Source organism: Xenopus tropicalis, chromosome 6 (genome assembly GCF_000004195.4).
Source record: "Xenopus tropicalis strain Nigerian chromosome 6, UCB_Xtro_10.0, whole genome shotgun sequence".
Classification (NCBI taxonomy): Eukaryota; Metazoa; Chordata; class Amphibia; order Anura; family Pipidae; genus Xenopus; species Xenopus tropicalis.
In genome coordinates, this window is record NC_030682.2 from 11,969,969 (window position 1) to 11,988,535 (window position 18,567).

The 18,567-nt window shown below is 45.7% G+C and overlaps 2 long non-coding RNA genes across 2 annotated transcripts in view; both read left to right on the forward strand.

The window, feature by feature from the left end:
- The window catches only part of LOC105947600, a 30,650-nt gene extending 12,649 nt beyond the window's left edge, over positions 1-18,001 (forward strand). The window contains exon 6 of the long non-coding RNA XR_004223329.1: positions 17,854-18,001. This is a non-coding gene — a long non-coding RNA (uncharacterized LOC105947600). The remainder of the gene's footprint in view (positions 1-17,853) is intronic.
- LOC116411767 lies at positions 4,825-8,846 on the forward strand. Its single transcript, XR_004223330.1, has 4 exons — positions 4,825-4,866; positions 5,571-5,642; positions 6,240-6,278; positions 8,579-8,846. It is a non-coding gene; the product is annotated as an uncharacterized LOC116411767 (long non-coding RNA).
- Positions 18,002-18,567: the final 566 nt, after the last annotated feature.

Below are 18,567 nucleotides of genomic sequence, written 5' to 3' on the forward strand. Positions count from 1 at the left end.
TGTAACTTCTGCAACGCAGCCGGGCCGGTACATTTGTACCCCCTCTCCCCCCGATGGCGGCCCTGTATATACCCACAGTATGTGCTTGTAAATAATGGCTGCAGTCTTTTTATGTACTTTGCACACTACATTTCAGTTCATAAATGAGGCTTTATATATTACTTATATGTGTCACAATATGAACTATATAGGACTTGCAGTTTGGCTATTACCCTCATATGGGCTATTATTATTGGAAGGACTTAATGGGGGTGGGACAATAAGCTCCAATAAGATATGAAGGGATTAAGCTGAATTCTGCACAAGGCTGAGCTCAGGGGAGTGACTGGAGCGCCCGGTTCTACCACAACAGCCTTTAATGAAATCTGCACAGTATGTAAGTGTCAGTAGCACATAATGATTCCAGCCCAGTGTAATAATTAGCAGTGTAACTGGATTAGTAGCTACACACACAGGCAGGGATCCCACACGTAATACATGAGGGAGGGGAGAGCGCTGCTGTATATAACTGTATGGGGCTGTGAGGAGCTGCCATACTGATCCCTGTCAGTCAGCTGGGAATCCTGCTGGGAGTTGGAGCCGCTGCACTTCTTCTCTCTGTCTCATCTGATTGTTACAATGACTGACCATTGTTGCTGTGGGCCTCCTGCACATGGGGATAACTGCAAGTGTAACATGAAGTGTCTAACTGTGAGTATGGTACCTGTACAATAATTCTACCTTGAGTTACTGGAGAAACTAACTGACACTTATATGTATTTATTTACGCTTCTATTTAGTGACTTTGAGTTAAAGTTTATGTTCAAATTTTAAAGTAGCTTAACGTTATTTTTCTGGCGATGACATATTTTTAAGCGTTATTAAAGCATGCAATAAGTCAAAATGTAAAAAGCATACTACTCCTATTGTTTAGTAAAAACGCCACACTTTTGGCTCACCTAATCATATATTTACTCAGTCACACTTACTTCACATTTTCTATCTGTTTTCTAGAACAGGCAGCCATCTTTAAAAAGGTATTTTCCCTTCCTTTCCCTCCTGGCTTCATACTGCACATGTGTTTCATTCCCTCCCCCCCCCCCCTCTGGCAGATCCGCTTCTGATTGGCTGGTGGGCATGTGTAGTTTAAAACAGGAGACAGGATCAAGTTACACACATGCATTGCTACTGAAGGCTATTGGAGCAGTGTGTGTATATGGGTGGGGGGGGGGTGTTATACAGTGTGTGTATATGGGGGTGTTATGCAGTGTGTGTATATGGGGGGTGTTATGTAGTGTGTGTATATGGGGGGGTGTTATGCAGTGTGTGTATATGAGGGGGCGTTATGCAGTGTGTGTATATGGGGGGTTCCTATGCAATGTGTGTGTATGGGGGGTTCCTATGCAGTGTGTGTATGGGGGGGTTGCTATGCAGTGTGTGTATATGGGGGGTTGCTATGCAGTGTGTGTGTGTGTATATGGGGGGTTGCTATGCAGTGTGTGTGTATGGGGGGGTTGCTATGCAGTGTGTGTGTGTATGGGGGGGTTGCTATGCAGTGTGTGTATATGGGGGTTGCTATGCAGTGTGTGTAAATGGGGGCTTGTTATGCAGTGTGTGTATATGGGGGGTGTTATGCAGTGTGTGTATATATGGGGGGGTGTTATGCAGTGTGTATATATGGGGGGGTGTTATGCAGTGTGTGTATATGGGGGGGTTGCTATGCAGTGTGTGTATATGGGGGTGTTATGCAGTGTGTGTATATGGGGGGTGTTATGCAGTGTGTGTATATGGGGGGGTGTTATGCAGTGTGTGTATATGGGGGGGTTTTGCAGTGTGTGTATATGGGGGGGTGTTATGCAGTGTGTGTATATGGGGGGTGTTATGCAGTGTGTGTATATGGGGGGGGGTTATGCAGTGTGTGTATATGGGGGGTGTTATGCAGTGTGTGTATATGGGGGGGTTATGCAGTGTGTGTATATGGGGGGGTGTTATGCAGTGTGTGTATATGGGGGGTGTTATGCAGTGTGTGTATATGGGGGGTGTTATGCAGTGTGTGTATATGGGGGGTGTTATGCAGTGTGTGTATATATGGGGGGGTGTTATGCAGTGTGTGTATATGGGGGGTGTTATGCAGTGTGTGTATATATGGGGGGTTGCTATGCATTGTGTGTATATGGGGGGTTGCTATGCATTGTGTGTATATGGGGGGGTTGCTATGCAGTGTGTGTATATGGGGGGGTGTTATGCAGTGTGTGTATATGGGGGGTGTTATGCAGTAGCTGGCACCTACAGGAAGGGGAGAGAGATTTCAGTGATGTCACTGTAGGCTTCACACTGCTGTAGGCTGCCAGCACCATATCTCAGAGAAGCAAGCAGGGATCTGGGAATTTAGATATGCAGTAAGTACTTAAAAAGAATGCCTTTAGACTTACTTTTAATTTATATTAACCTTTCCTTGTCCTTCAAGCGTTATTTTGTAGCACGCGATATTAGCGCATGCTATTAGGAACGTAACCAAGGCACCGTAGGAATGTGGGCTGTGACACTCCTCCATAGATCCCTCCCACTTTCTGAAAACTTCCTGTGCCGAAAAAATGCAGGGAGCACAGAGGTTTGCCAATGCCAGGAACAGCGTGGCTTCTGCGGGTTAGTGGCTGCAGGTAAGGCTCCAGTACCTCGTACAGGCCATAGATTGCTGCTCTATCTAGCCTGTAGCACAGGGGTCCCCAAACTTCTGACCCAAGGGGCCGGATCAAGGGCCCCTCAGACTGTTGGGGGGCCAAACCGCCATCACCAGCAAACCCCCCCCCCGCGCTGCTGCCAGGGGGGGGATGGGGGGGTGCTGCTGGTGAATTAGCAGCTAGCACCTCTGGGCATCCTCAGCAGGGTATTGATTGTGTCAACTTCACTTACCCACCTCACAAAGTTACTGAAACCCCCTACCAGGTCCATGCACCAGCCAGTCTCACCGAGTCCCAGAGATATCCCCTCCCTGCTAGGGCCCACCCTCCTCTTCCGTTACAAACTTCCGCATCCGGAACAGCAAATATCGCGAGAGCTTACTGCTAGCGTTCCTCCTCTCAATCCCAATATCTTACTGGAGAGCTCCTTGTGACCAGAGAGAGGCATAGGTATGGCAAGAGCTTCAGCTGCCCTGTGCCGCTCCCCGCTGAGTCCTCTCTCTCCACTGCCAGGTTGGAGGACGCAGGAGGGGGCCGGGTAAATTCCTCTGGGGGGCTGGATCCTGCCCACGGGACGTAGTTTGGGGACCCCTGCTGTAGCGCCTCACTATTTCCTCCTCTCATAATCCCTCTAGAGTTGATCTTTCCCTGAAAACTCCAGGGTGCATCACTCTAGGGCGATCACTTGATTCTCTTCTTCCCAATCCAACAAAAATCCCACTGCAAACTCCATGTTGTCTTCACAAACACTCACGAACCGCAATGTTTTTCTAGTACCGCCTACTCCAATTAGGTGTTAATATTAGCACTGAATATCACCGTATTTCATGCTTTTAATGCTTCAAATATGTCTGTGAATTATGCGTTAGTATTATTTCTATTAGATAATTACCACAACGCGATGGCCATAACGCTTTGCGATAATTGAGCTATTTTTTTTGAGCATGTGAAATTACTTTGATGAATGGTTACACTTTTTAGCGCATAAAACTATGTATTAACCGTTAACGACCTTTTGTGAATTGGCCCCTAACAGTGAGCTGGGTACAGGGATGTGACTCCTCTCTTACTTCTATTTCATGTTTCCAGGCTTCTGGCGGTGGAGGTGGAGTTGGACATGGAGGTGGAGTTGGACATGGAGTTGGATATGGAGGTGGAGGAGGAAAGCCCAAGTAAGTACTCTCTACTGTTTTTGATTTTCCTCTTTAGCTTTTTAAATAAATAAGGGTTTTTTGGTTTTTTTTTATCTTTTTAACATGCATTTTTGGGCAAAAACAGCTTGGGCACAAGTACAGCAGCGCTATATTCATAAGGGAGAGGTGGGGGGGGCACGTAGGTGCCTCTCACTCCATCCCCTGCCCTGAGCCTGCCCAAGCTGCTCTGCACCTTTACACTGGGTTTGTTATCCCCAGACAGAGGGGTCTCTGCATCAGCACTCGGGGGGCTCTTGCCCCTAAATTACCCCTTTGCACCCCTTTGTTCTGCCTTTCCTCAGTTAAACCTGCACTTAATCACCTGTGCCGACTGGGCAGCAACAAAAAGATTCACATGGGAACACATTACCCTTAATTTTCTTAATTAAGATGTTTATTTAATACTTCATGCAATTCTGCACTGAAAGAGCCAAAATTCTGAATGAAAAAAACAGAATTTCGGTTAAAGTTATCAGGAGGGGCTTTTTTGCAGCCCCGGTAGCTCACGGGACCCTGCGGCCTGAGGCGAGTTTCTCAACTTGCTTTATGGCAGCAGCGCCCCGGCCCATGGGCCAGACAATCAGATCAGCACAATTCGGCCCATTGTGTAGGTGGAAAATCGCCATCGATCTGCTCCTTTAGTGGCCTCACCATCAGTATATAGCCACATTAAGAAAAGCATTTCTCTAAATAACTTTACTTTTAGGGATTCTAATAGACTTTATTAACTTGATGGGGCGACTATACATCCCCTTGTTTCACTTAATCATCTGTATTCATTTTATGTCTCTTTATTACATACAGTGTGGCTGAGTCTATGATGCTGCATTTACTCTTACATTTAGTTATATGTTTTATCAAACTATAAGCAGGATTATATATGGGGGAGCCCATAGCCTTATGGGAACAGTGAGTTGTACAGTAACAGCCGTGTAATTTCTCTCTTTTTTCCACTTTCCACTTCATATTTACAGTGACCCTTTTTCAGAAATATTACGGGATTTAAATAAAGAGTAAGTATTATATAGAATTTAATTGTTGCAGTTTAATTGTTTCAATACAATAAATTATGGAATCTTTACTGAGCCGGACACTTTGGGAAAATCAATGGATTCTGAAGCCTCCAATCTCCCCAGTACCTCCCACCCCTGGGGGGGGTTTTATGGGAATTTTTATGGGGTACTTTTTATTTCTAAATGACACTGTTACACAGCAAATAATTCCCTCTGCCATTTAACCTTTTATTGTTAAACCAACAAATGTATTTGTAGCTGTAATATTGGTGTGTAGGCGCCATCTCAGTGCCTTGTGCCTGAGTCTGAGCTTTCAGCCAGCGCTACACATTAGACCTGCTTTCAGCTAACCTATTGTTTCTCCTACTCCCATGTAACTGGAGGAGTCCCAAGCCAGACTTGGATTTCTTACTATTGAGTGCTATTCTGATGCCTACTGGGAGCTGCTATCTTGCTCCCTTCCCATTGTTCTGCTGATCGGCTGCTGGGGGGGGGGGGGATATCACTCCAACTTGCAGCGCAGCAGTAAAGTGTGCCGGAGTCTGAGCTTTCAGAAGTTACTGCTCCTGGGCAAACTTTTATTACAAGACCCCTATATTATAATAAAAGGGGGTGAGCCTTTAGCTTTATGGGAACATTAAGTGCAGTGAGTTGTACAGTAACAGCCGTGTAACCTCTCTCTTTTTTCTACTTCATATTCACAGTCTGGAAAATATAATTGCAAAAAGCCAGGAACAAATACAATCTGATATAAACAAACAAGCACAACCAATAAAGTGAGTATCTATGTGGCAAGACATATTCTGATATTGCACTATAATAATGTAAAGTGAATAGATGGCAGGAACTTTCCTGAGACTGACATGTTGGTAAAGTCTATGGTTGCCATATTTGCCACTGGCTAAACCCAAACAAAGGGGGCGGGGATAAAGGCATCGGGGTTGGGTCAGTGATACTGGGGGTGGGCATGATGACATCAGGGGAGGGCAAAATGATATTGGGCGGGGTTATGATGCCAGGCTGCAACGCAGCAACTAGCTGCGTTGTAGGGGTCTTATATAGGGGACTTGCTTATAATGACATTTTCTTTTATGTGGGTAGAAAGGGCAGAGCCCCCTACTGGGCAAAGACATGAAATTTAATCACAGTAACTTCCCCTCCCACAGTCCCCTAAGGCAGTATTAGCCCTGCAGCAGCTATTATGGTTATATAATTATAGTCTATGCAGGGCCGTATTTATATATATGCAGAGCCTGTGCCTAGGTGGGCAGCCCTCGGGTGTCTGTATAATCATTTATTTATCCTTATGGGAACAGTGAGTTGTACAGTAACAGCCGTGTAACCTCTCTCTTTTCTCTACTTCATATTTACAGTGACTCTAATATACAGAAATTATGGGATTTAAATAAACAGTAAGTATTATATAGAGAAGAACAGTTTCTGATTTTGCAGTTTGTTTCAATACAATAAATGATGGAATCCTTACTGAGACAGACACTTTGGGATTCTGAAGCCTCCAAATCTCCCCCAGTACCTCCCCATTTGTGCCATTTGTGTATTTTAAAAGGGGCTGTAAAGTATCTGAATAAGTCAATGCGCAATGAAACTTGCACCTTGGTTTCTTCCAGACAAATTTCTCTTCTTGAATACGGTTGCCACATTTGCCGCTGGCTAAACCCAAACAAAGGGGGCGGGGATAAAGGCATGGGGGTTGGGTCAGTGATGCTGGGGGCGAGCATGATGACATCAGGGGAGGGCACAATGATATTGGGCGGGGTTATGATGCCGGGGGGCTGCAACGCAGCAACTGGCTGGATTTCTGTTCAGTTCTGTAACATTCAAATGTAAAAAGTGTTGGGAAGCAACACAAGCATAGAAAAAGTTCTTGGGGTGCAAATAAGAGCTATAATTGCCTAGCTGGTAGCCCTTATGTTGACTGGCAGCTACAGAAGGCTCTGTTTGGCAATTACACTGGGCTTTATGCAATCAACACTTGCCTCCAAGCCAGAAATTTAAAAATAACTCCCTGCTTTGAGGCCACTGGGAGAAACATCCAAGGGGTTAGGGAGCAACATGTTACCCCAGAACCACTGGTTGGAGATCACTGAGGTAACCTATTGTTCCTCCTACTCCCATGCAACTGGAGGAGTCCCAAGCATCAATGGGTAAAAAAACCCAAATAAAAAGATGCTGAAGTTCTACATTCAACTTTGTTGCACTTAATAAATGTACGAGTTTTGGAAACCATAATTCTATTCAGGAGTTTTAAGCTTCTGGCCAAGTTTTGGTTAAATAAAATCCAAGAGGATATACAAACCACCCAACCACAGTTTGAAATTGCACTCTGGTCCCCCACTTTAACCAAACCTACATCAACATTGTATAAAACTTTACTACAAACAACTCCATCCCCATTCAAAACAGCATACCGCAAATGGTTATCCAATGTCCCAGACCTTACAGAGGAGGACTGGGAAGAGGCAACAGACAGAGGGTATTATTACTTATTCTCAGTAAGAGACAAACTTGTCCAATTTAAATGGCTGCACCAATTTTATCTCACGCCTACACGGCTAAGGTCCATGGGACGCAACCCCGATGCACGATGTCATAGATGTGGAAGTGAGGAGGCAAATTTCCTACACATGGCCTGGTCGTGCCCACAGGTCACCAAATTCTGGTCTGAGGTTATGAGTGTCCTAGCAGACAAACTAGAATTCCCCAAAATTTTGACACCCCAGATATGTATACTGGGAATCCTAGATGAATTAATAACCACCAATCATGCTAGAACCAGATATAGGACACTCCTATACTACGCCAGGAAAATCATTGCAATGGCTTGGATGGGACCTGAGCCTCCTACAGTTCAGAACTGGATTACTCTAGTAAATCAAGTTTTGCCCCTCATTAAACTTACTCTGCTAGCCAGAAGCTCCCAAAAGAAATTTGAGAGAATTTGGAGCCCATGGTGGGAGGCGGGCATAGGGGGACAAGGTACTTTGGTATAAAAAGGCAATACCCTAATTTACGCATGCAGTCGACCTTAATTCCCTAACAAAATCCCCACGCAACAATCACTTTAAAAAACGCCTGCACTACCTGCAAAACCTAGTATAATAATATAATTGAATGGATTAACACTGTACAACTGTAATTTGTCATACCAACCAAACCTAATTCACTATATCACTCCTGTCATAACAAAACTGAAACATGTTTAATATGTTACCGCAATACTGTAACCAACGGTATATAATTTCTTTTCTTACTTTATTTGGTTGTTTTTTTTGGTTTTTTTTGTTTTTTTTTTTCATTTCTGGATGTTTTGTTTCATGTATGTTATATAAAACAATAAAAGGATAAACTATAAAAAAAATAAAATCCAAGAGTACTGCCAAACAGAGGCTCATGTAGGCTGCCAGTCCACACAGGGGCTACCAAATCACCAATCAGAGCCCCTATTTGTAACCCCGGGGGCATTTTTCATGCTTGCGTTGCTCTCCAACTCTTTTTGCATTTGTATGTTGCTCACAGGTAAAACAGGTTGGGGATCCCTGGTCTAACAGCATTACACTATTGGGCACAATGGAGCTCATTTATCAACACTGGGCAAACTTAGTGCCTTTTATTACAAGACCCCTATATTATAATAAAAGGGTTGGTGAGTTGTACAGTAACAGCCGTGTAACCTCTCTCTTTCCTATTTCAGGCTGGAAAATATTGCTGCAAAAAGCCGGGAACAAATACAACCTGATATAAACAAACCCACACAACCACTAAAGTGAGTATCTATGTGGCACGACATGTTCTGATATTGCACTATAATAATGTAAAGTGAATAGACGGCAGGAACTTTCCTGAGACCGACATGTCGGGTGTCTGTATAATAATTTATTTATCCTTATGGGAACAGTGAGTGCAGTGAGTTGTACAGTAACAGCCGTGTAACCTCTCTCTTTTTTCCACTTTATATTTACAGTGACTTTAAAGTGTAAGTATTATATATAGAACAACAGTTTCTAATTTTGCAGTTTAATTGTTTCATTAGCTCATAACAAAGTTAAAATCTAAAATCTGACTTCTCACTTTCCTAATTTAATGTTTACAGTTTAAGAGCGGGAATGGGGTAAGTATTCCGTATGGAACAACAACTTCCGATTGTCCACTTTTAAATAAATAAATATATAATGGCTCTTTCCTTAGTTTCACTCTGTCTCACCAGATATATAGAAACATTGGGGTAACAGTCACCCTGCTATAGTTCCAGGGGTACCCAGGGCACAAATAAGCACTCACCCCAAATCCCCCCCTAACTGGCCTTCAGGCTGGGCCCCCTTAGCCCATAACAAGGTTACAGATATATAGAAACATTGGGGTAACAGTCACCCTGCTATAGTTCCAGGGGTACCCAGGGCACAAATAAGCACTCACCCCAAATCCCCCCCTAACTGGCCTTCAGGCTGGGCCCCCTTAGCCCATAACAAGGTTACAGATATATAGAAACATTGGGGTAACAGTCACCCTGCTATAGTTCCAGGGGTACCCAGGGCACAAATAAGCACTCACCCCAAATCCCCCCTAACTGGCCTTCAGGCTGGGCCCCCTTAGCCCATAACAAGGTTACAGATATATAGAAACATTGGGGTAACAGTCACCCCGCTATAGTTCCAGGGGTACCCAGGGCACAAATAAGCACTCACCCCAAATCCCCCCCTAACTGGCCTTCAGGCTGGGCCCCCTTAGCCCATAACAAGGTTACATATATATAGAAACATTGGGGTAACAGTCACCCCGCTATAGTTCCAGGGGTACCCAGGGCACAAATAAGCACTCACCCCAAATCCCCCCCTAACTGGCCTTCAGGCTGGGCCCCCTTAGCCCATAACAAGGTTACAGATATATAGAAACATTGGGGTAACAGTCACCCCGCTATAGTTCCAGGGGTACCCAGGGCACAAATAAGCACTCACCCCAAATCCCCCCCTAACTGGCCTTCAGGCTGGGCCCCCTTAGCCCATAACAAGGTTACAGATATATAGAAACATTGGGGTAACAGTCACCCTGCTATAGTTCCAGGGGTACCCAGGGTACAAATAAGCACTCACCCCAAATCCCCCCCTAACTGGCCTTCAGGCTGGGCCCCCTTAGCCCATAACAAGGTTACAGATATATAGAAACATTGGGGTAACAGTCACCCTGCTATAGTTCCAGGGGTACCCAGGGCACAAATAAGCACTTATCCCAAATCCCCCCCTAACGGGCCTTCAGTCTCTTGACTCCTGTATAAAAGCAATAAAGGGCCTATGGAATGAGCTGGTAATAGTGCTGATAGGCTTTCCTACCTCATTTCCCCCAATAAGCCTTCAGGCTGAGCCTTCTCGGTCACTGCCCCAGTCCAACCTCACTGTTTAGGGGACACTGGATTAAAGTAAATTGTAGAGAAATGTTAGTTTCCTTTACTAGAGAGACCTTATTGTATTTACTATTATAGGTACTTCAATTTTATTTTTAAAACAAATAAGAATCTTTAAAGGGTTAAGTCACCTTTAAATTAACTTTAGCATGATGCCAACAGTGATATTCTGAAATACTTTACAGTAGTTTTCCTTTTTGTTTAATTTTTTGTCGTTTTGGAATTATAAAGAGTAGGAATAGGACATCCCATTACATATTAGGTTATCCTAAAGGTGAACTTGCCCTTTAAATAGCTGTGATGCTATAGGTTTATGCTAACAATGAGTGCAGGAACTTGTACTGTAACAGTGACAGTGATGTGACTTCTCTCTCCTATTTCATTTTTACAGTCCGCCAGGATCACATTCAGTATCCCCTGGAACACATGAAGAAATAAGGTAAATACTCCATGTGGAACAACCACCCACCACCCCACTAGGCTGGTTTCTTTTTATAGCTTGGGAGGGTTGTATTCCACACTCCTAACCAGACAATGGGGAAATGTGTAAGTATTCCATACAGAACATTTTGTAATTATCCACTTTAAAGTAAACAGATGAATAGTGTGTTCTTTTAGTTCAACAACAAAGTTCAATGCACAGAAAAACAGTTCCAGGGGTACCCAGGGCACAAATAAGCACTCACCCCAAATCCCCCCCTAACTGGCCTTCAGGCTGGGCCCCCTTACCCCATAACAAGGTTACAGATATATAGAAACATTGGGGTAACAGTCACCCTGCTATAGTTCCAGGGGTACCCAGGGCACAAATAAGCACTCACCCCAAATCTCCCCCTAACTGGCCTTCAGGCTGGGCCCCCTTAGCCCATAACAAGGTTACAGATATATAGAAACATTGGGGTAACAGTCACCCTGCTATAGTTCCAGGGGTACCCAGGGCACAAATAAGCACTCACCCCAAATCCCCCCCTAACTGGCCTTCAGGCTGGGCCCCCTTAGCCCATAACAAGGTTACAGATATATAGAAACATTGGGGTAACAGTCACCCTGCTATAGTTCCAGGGGTTCCCTTAAGGTGGCGTATTCTTTTAAAACACCAAAAAAACCCTTTTATTTAAAGTTATGTATGTATAACTTTATTTATAAAGCACCACAAGGGTACGCAGCGCTGTACAATCTTACAATATACACAGTTACACACAGGGAGGACAAGTGTTATAATAAATACAATAAATCAGTATAAATACACAGGGAGTAAGTGCCATGGGGTATGAGACACAGTAGGAAGGAGGTCCCTGCCCCGTAGAGCTTACAATCTAAGTGGTTGGGTAACATACAGGCACAAACTGGAAGGTAAGAGTGCACCAGGTATGGGCATTTGCCCTTAAGCGCGGGACTGGGCAAAATAATGTTTTAGTGCCCCAGAAGGTACAGTCTGAGCTTTTTCTTAAAGAGAGTGAGTGAGTTTTCCCTACGGAGGGATTCAGGGATAGAGTTCCAGAGGGAAGGAGCAGCAAGATAGTATGTATGTATGTATGTATATCTTTATTTATAAAGCGCTACTTATGTACGCAGCGCTGTACAGTAGAGAGATAGAAAGGTTTAAGACAAGAGAGCGCAGTGGGTTTGAACATCAGCAGTTAGTGCAGGGGTGTCTAAATATATCTGGGTGTCATCTGCATATAAGTGATATTTAAGACCAAAAGAAGAAATAAGGTCTCCTAAAGAGAGTGTACAGGGAGAACAGCAAAGGGCAAAGCACAGAGCCCTGAGGCACCCCCACACTGAGCGGAACCCCCACACTGAGCCGAACCCCCACACTGAGCCGAACCCCCACACTGAGCCGAACCCCCACACTCAGCGGAACCCCCACACTCAGCGGAACCCCCCACACTCAGCGGAACCCCCACACTGAGTGGAACCCCCACACTCAGCGGAACCCCCACACTCAGCGGAACCCCCACACTCAGCGGAACCCCCACACTCAGCGGAACCCCCACACTCAGCGGAACCCCCACACTCAGCGGAACCCCCACACTCAGCGGAACCCCCACACTAAGTGGAACCGGGGTAGAGGATTCGTTAGCAAGAGCAACAGAGAAGGAGCGGTTAGAGAGATAGGGGAGACCCAGGATGCAGCCTGATCCCCGATACCCAGAGAATAGAGAATTTGCATAAGGACAGAATGGTCGACAGTATCAAAAGCAGAGGAAAGGTCTATAAGAATGAGGGCCGAGTAGCGTCCTTTGGCCTTGGCAGTCTGGGGATCATTTGCCACTCTACATAAGGCCGTCCCATGTAGCCTTTTTAAGAATGGGTTTGACACATGGTTGTTTGAATAGAGAGGGAAAAGTACCAGAAGCCAGAGAGGAATTGAATATGTGAGTAAGAGCTGGAGTAAGGGCAGGGGCACACTGTTAGGGATGGGGGCATAGGATCCAGTGAGCAGGGAGTAGGCGGAGAGGAACTGAATATGTAGGTAAGAGCTGGAGTAAGGGCAGGGGCACACTGTTAGGGATGGGGGCATAGGAGCCAGTGAGCAGGGAGTAGGCGGAGAGGAACTGAATATGTGGGTAAGAGCTGGAGTAAGGGCAGGGGCACACTGTTAGTAGGGATGGGGGCATAGGATCCAGTGAGCAGGGAGTAGGCGGAGAGGAACTGAATATGTGGGTAAGAGCTGGAGTAAGGGCAGGGGCACACTGTTAGTAGGGATGGGGGCATGGGGCCCAGTGAGCAGGGAGTAGGCGGAGAGGAATTGAATATGTGGGTAAGAGCTGGAGTAAGGGCAGGGGCACACTGTTAGTAGGGATGGGGGCATAGGATCCAGTGAGCAGGGAGTAGGCGGAGAGGAACTGAATATGTGGGTAAGAGCTGGAGTAAGGGCAGGGGCACACTGTTAGTAGGGATGGGGGCATGGGGCCCAGTGAGCAGGGAGTAGGCGGAGAGGAATTGAATATGTGGGTAAGAGCTGGAGTAAGGGCAGGGGCACACTGTTAGTAGGGATGGGGGCATAGGATCCAGTGAGCAGGGAGTAGGCGGAGAGGAACTGAATATGTGGGTAAGAGCTGGAGTAAGGGCAGGGGCACACTGTTAGTAGGGATGGGGGCATAGGATCCAGTGAGCAGGGAGTAGGCGGAGAGGAACTGAATATGTGGGTAAGAGCTGGAGTAAGGGCAGGGGCACACTGTTAGTAGGGATGGGGGCATAGGATCCAGTGAGCAGGGAGTAGGGGGAGAGGAACTGAATATGTAGGTAAGAGCTGGAGTAAGGGCAGGGGCACACTGTTAGTAGGGATGGGGCATAGGATCCAGTGAGCAGGGAGTAGGCGGAGAGGAACTGAATATGTAGGTAAGAGCTGGAGTAAGGGCAGGGGCACACTGTTAGTAGGGATGAGGGCATAGGATCCAGTGAGCAGGGAGTAGGCGGAGAGGAACTGAATATGTGGGTAAGAGCTGGAGTAAGGGCAGGGGCACACTGTTAGTAGGGATGGGGGCATAGGAGCCAGTGAGCAGGGAGTAGGCGGAGAGGAACTGAATATGTGGGTAAGAGCTGGAGTAAGGGCAGGGGCACACTGTTAGTAGGGATGGGGGCATAGGAGCCAGTGAGCAGGGAGTAGGCGGAGAGGAACTGAATATGTAGGTAAGAGCTGGAGTAAGGGCAGGGGCACACTGTTAGTAGGGATGGGGGCATGGGGCCCAGTGAGCAGGGAGTAGGCGGAGAGGAACTGAATATGTGGGTAAGAGCTGGAGTAAGGGCAGGGGCACACTGTTAGGGATGAGGGCATAGGATCCAGTGAGCAGGGAGTAGGTGGGGAGGAACTGAATATGTAGGTAAGAGCTGGAGTAAGGGCAGGGGCACACTGTTAGTAGGGATGGGGGCATGGGGCCCAGTGAGCAGGGAGTAGGCGGAGAGGAACTGAATATGTGGGTAAGAGCTGGAGTAAGGGCAGGGGCACACTGTTAGTAGGGATGGGGGCATAGGAGCCAGTGAGCAGGGAGTAGGCGGAGAGGAATTGAATATGTGGGTAAGAGCTGGAGTAAGGGCAGGGGCACACTGTTAGTAGGGATGGGGGCATAGGAGCCCAGTGAGCAGGGAGTAGGCGGGGAGAAACTTTAGACTCTGTTACAAGATCAAAGGAGTTGAATAGAGAAAGAGGAGATTTGGGAAGGTTGGGATTATTTGTATCTGAAGGTTGGGAAAGTTGTTTGCGGATGGAATCGACTTTGCTTTTAAAGAAGTCAGCAAAGTCCTGGGGGGTGTGTTCAGATACGACTGATTCATTAGGTGAAGGATGAAGTAGCGCGTTAAATATGGAGAATAAGCGCCGTTGCTTGGCAAGTTATAAAGAAAGTTCTAGTCTAAAATGTGATTTCTCACTTTCCTAATTTAATGTTTACAGGGTTGCAGAGGGAATGAGGTAAGTATTCTGTATGGAACAACAACTTCTGATTGTCCACTTTTAAATAAATAAATATATAACAGCTCTTTGCTTAGTCTCGCCCTATCTCACCAGATATATAGAAACATTGGGGTAACAGTCACCCCGCTATAGTTCCAGGGGTACCCAGGGCACAAATAAGCACTCACCCCAAATCTCCCCCTAACTGGCCTTCAGGCTGGGCCCCCTTAGCCCATAACAAGGTTACAGATATATAGAAACATTGGGGTAACAGTCACCCCGCTATAGTTCCAGGGGTACCCAGGGCACAAATAAGCACTCACCCCAAATCCCCCCCTAACTGGCCTTCAGGCTGGGCCCCCTTAGCCCATAACAAGGTTACAAATATATAGAAACATTGGGGTAACAGTCACCCTGCTATAGTTCCAGGGGTACCCAGGGCACAAATAAGCACTCACCCCAAATCCCCCCCTAACTGGCCTTCAGGCTGGGCCCCCTTAGCCCATAACAAGGTTACAGATATATATAAACATTGGGGTACAGTCACCCTGCTATAGTTCCAGGGGTACCCAGGGCACAAATAAGCACTCACCCCAAATCCCCCCCTAACTGGCCTTCAGGCTGGGCCCCCTTAGCCCATAACAAGGTTACAGATATATAGAAACATTGGGGTAACAGTCACCCCGCTATAGTTCCAGGGGTACCCAGGGCACAAATAAGCACTCACCCCAAATCCCCCCCTAACTGGCCTTCAGGCTGGGCCCCCTTAGCCCATAACAAGGTTACAGATATATAGAAACATTGGGGTACAGTCACCCTGCTATAGTTCCAGGGGTACCCAGGGCACAAATAAGCACTCACCCCAAATCCCCCCCTAACTGGCCTTCAGGCTGGGCCCCCTTAGCCCATAACAAGGTTACAGATATATAGAAACATTGGGGTAACAGTCACCCTGCTATAGTTCCAGGGTTTCTCTTAAGGTGGCGTATTCTTGTAAAACATCAGAAAAAAAAAAAAAAAAGTCATTTAAAGTGATAAAGAAAGTTGCAGAAAACTGATGTTATCCAATCTAAAATGTGACTTCTCACTTTCCTAATTTAATGTTTACAGTTTTGGAGGGGGAATGGGGTAAGTATTCCATATGGAACAACAACTTCTGATTGTCCACTTTTAAATAGATAAATATATAACAGTTTTTTCCTTAGTCTCGCTCTATCTCACCAGATATATAGAAACATTGGGGTAACAGTCACCCTGCTATAGTTCCAGGGGTACCCAGGGCACAAATAAGCACTCACCCCAAATCCCCCCCTAACTGGCCTTCAGGCTGGGCCCCCTTAGCCCATAACAAGGTTACAGATATATAGAAACATTGGGGTAACAGTCACCCTGCTATAGTTCCAGGGGTACCCAGGGCACAAATAAGCACTCACCCCAAATCCCCCCCTAACTGGCCTTCAGGCTGGGCCCCCTTAGCCCATAACAAGGTTACAGATATATAGAAACATTGGGGTAACAGTCACCCTGCTATAGTTCCAGGGGTACCCAGGGCACAAATAAGCACTCACCCCAAATCCCCCCCTAACTGGCCTTCAGGCTGGGCCCCCTTAGCCCATAACAAGGTTACAGATATATAGAAACATTGGGGTAACAGTCACCCCCCTATAGTTCCAGGGGTACCCAGGGCACAAGCACTCACCCCAAATCCCCCCCTAACTGGCCTTCAGGCTGGGCCCCCTTAGCCCATAACAAGGTTACAGATATATAGAAACATTGGGGTAACAGTCACCCTGCTATAGTTCCAGGGGTACCCAGGGCACAAATAAGCACTCACCCCAAATCCCCCCCTAACTGGCCTTCAGGCTGAGCCTTCTCGGTCACTGCCCCAGTCCAACCTCACTGTTTAGGGGACACTGGATTAAAGTAAATTGTAGAGAAATGTTAGTTTCCTTTACTAGAGAGACCTTATTGTATTTACTATTATAGGTACTTCAATTTTATTTTAAAATAAATAAGAATCTTTAAAGGGTTAAGTCACCTTTAAATTAACTTCAGCATGATGCCAACAGTGATATTCTGAAATACTTTACAGTAGTTTTACTTTTTGTTTAATTTTTTTGTAGTTTTTGAATTATAAAACATAAAGAGTAGGAATAGGACATTCCATTACATATTAGGTTATCCTAAAGGTGAACTTGCCCTTTAAATAGCTGTGATGCTATAGTTTTATGCTAACAATGAGTGCAGGAACTTGTACTGTAACAGTAACAGTGATGTGACTTCTCTCTCCTATTTCATTTTTACAGTCCGCCAAGATCAAATTCCCGTGTAATACATAGAGGAATAAGGTAAATACTCCTTTTTGAACAACCCCCCCCCCCCACCACTAGGCTGGTTTCTTTTAATAGCTTGGGAGGGTTGTATTCTACTCTCCTAAATAGACAACAGGGAAATCTGTAAGTATTCCATTCAAAACATTTTGTGATTATCCACTTTAAAGTAAACAGATGAATAGTGTGTTCTTTAGTGCAACAAAAAAAATCTCCCCCTAACTGGCCTTCAGGCCCACAGGCCGCCAGTTGGATAGCACTGTTTTGGGGTGATCCCTTTAATTTAATATAAAGTTGAAGAGCTCCCTGACTCCCTGCAAAGGCTCTAATTGACATAAATGGGAAACATGTGACAGTGCAAACCTTTTTGGCCTGAAAACACTCAAACATGCATTTCTGTGCATTTCCCATTTAAAACAATAGAAGCCATGAGAAGAGGTTACAGGTTCCATTACATATTAGGTTATCCTAAAGGTGAACTTGCCCTTTAAATAGCTGTGATGCTATAGGTTTATGCTAACAATGAGTGCAGGAACTTGTACTGTAACAGTGACAGTGATGTGACTTCTCTCTCCTATTTCATTTTTACAGTCCGTCAGGATCAAATTACTATAAAATACATAGAGGAATAAGGTAAATACTCCATTTGGAACAACACTACTAACCCCAAAACACACCCCCCACCCTCCAGGCTGGTTTCTGTGTAAAGCTGGCCATACACGGGCAGATCCGCTCGCTTAGCGACCAACTGAAAGCGGGAACGGCCATCAAGCAATAACTATAAACCATACATTGCTGTCAGTACGGAGCTGTTACAGCACATCGGATTATAGGGGCAACAGGTTGGACTTGTTTGTTATGTGCTGCTAATTATTAGATTTATTGCTCCAATGAATGAAAATATTCTCTAATGAACACTATTCCCTGCTGGAAAGCTACAGTCTAATAGAACTGCTCTATAATCACAATAAATCAAACCATTACCCAGTACAAGCCTGTGAAGTCTCTTACTTTATATATAAACACAGATCCAGTGGTTTTTATATGATTTACATGTAATTTCTGTTGAAAGCAGTAACCTGTCTGTCCCTATAGGGGGCTCCTGTAATCACTTACCTTATACCCCGGGTTGGTGCTCCTGTAAGGAGAAAACCTCACCAGCCCAGGGTATAAGGTAAGCGAATACAATCACTGAGGGGTGCTTAATATTTTGCCCCCCCCCCCCAGTGATTGTACCTTTCCTTCTCCTTTAAAGGGGAACTATAACAAAGAGAAAGTTGTGTACAGAACCTGAGATGCTTTTATGCTGAGTTTGTGGGCAGGACTCAGGGAATTGGCCACTAAACACTTTCTGCTGTAGCCCAGGGACTGGTCTCCGTAGGCTCAAGGGCCAACAATCGGATCAGTCTCATTTGGCTAAGAATGTGGGGGATCCAGTGGCGATTCTGGGGCTCCATGCTTACAACTTTAGCATCGGAGCGAGTCCAGAGGGAGCCGCATCTCAAGCGGAAATTTGTCTCTTAATGTTACCAATGGCCGCTTTTTGCCGCCCCTGG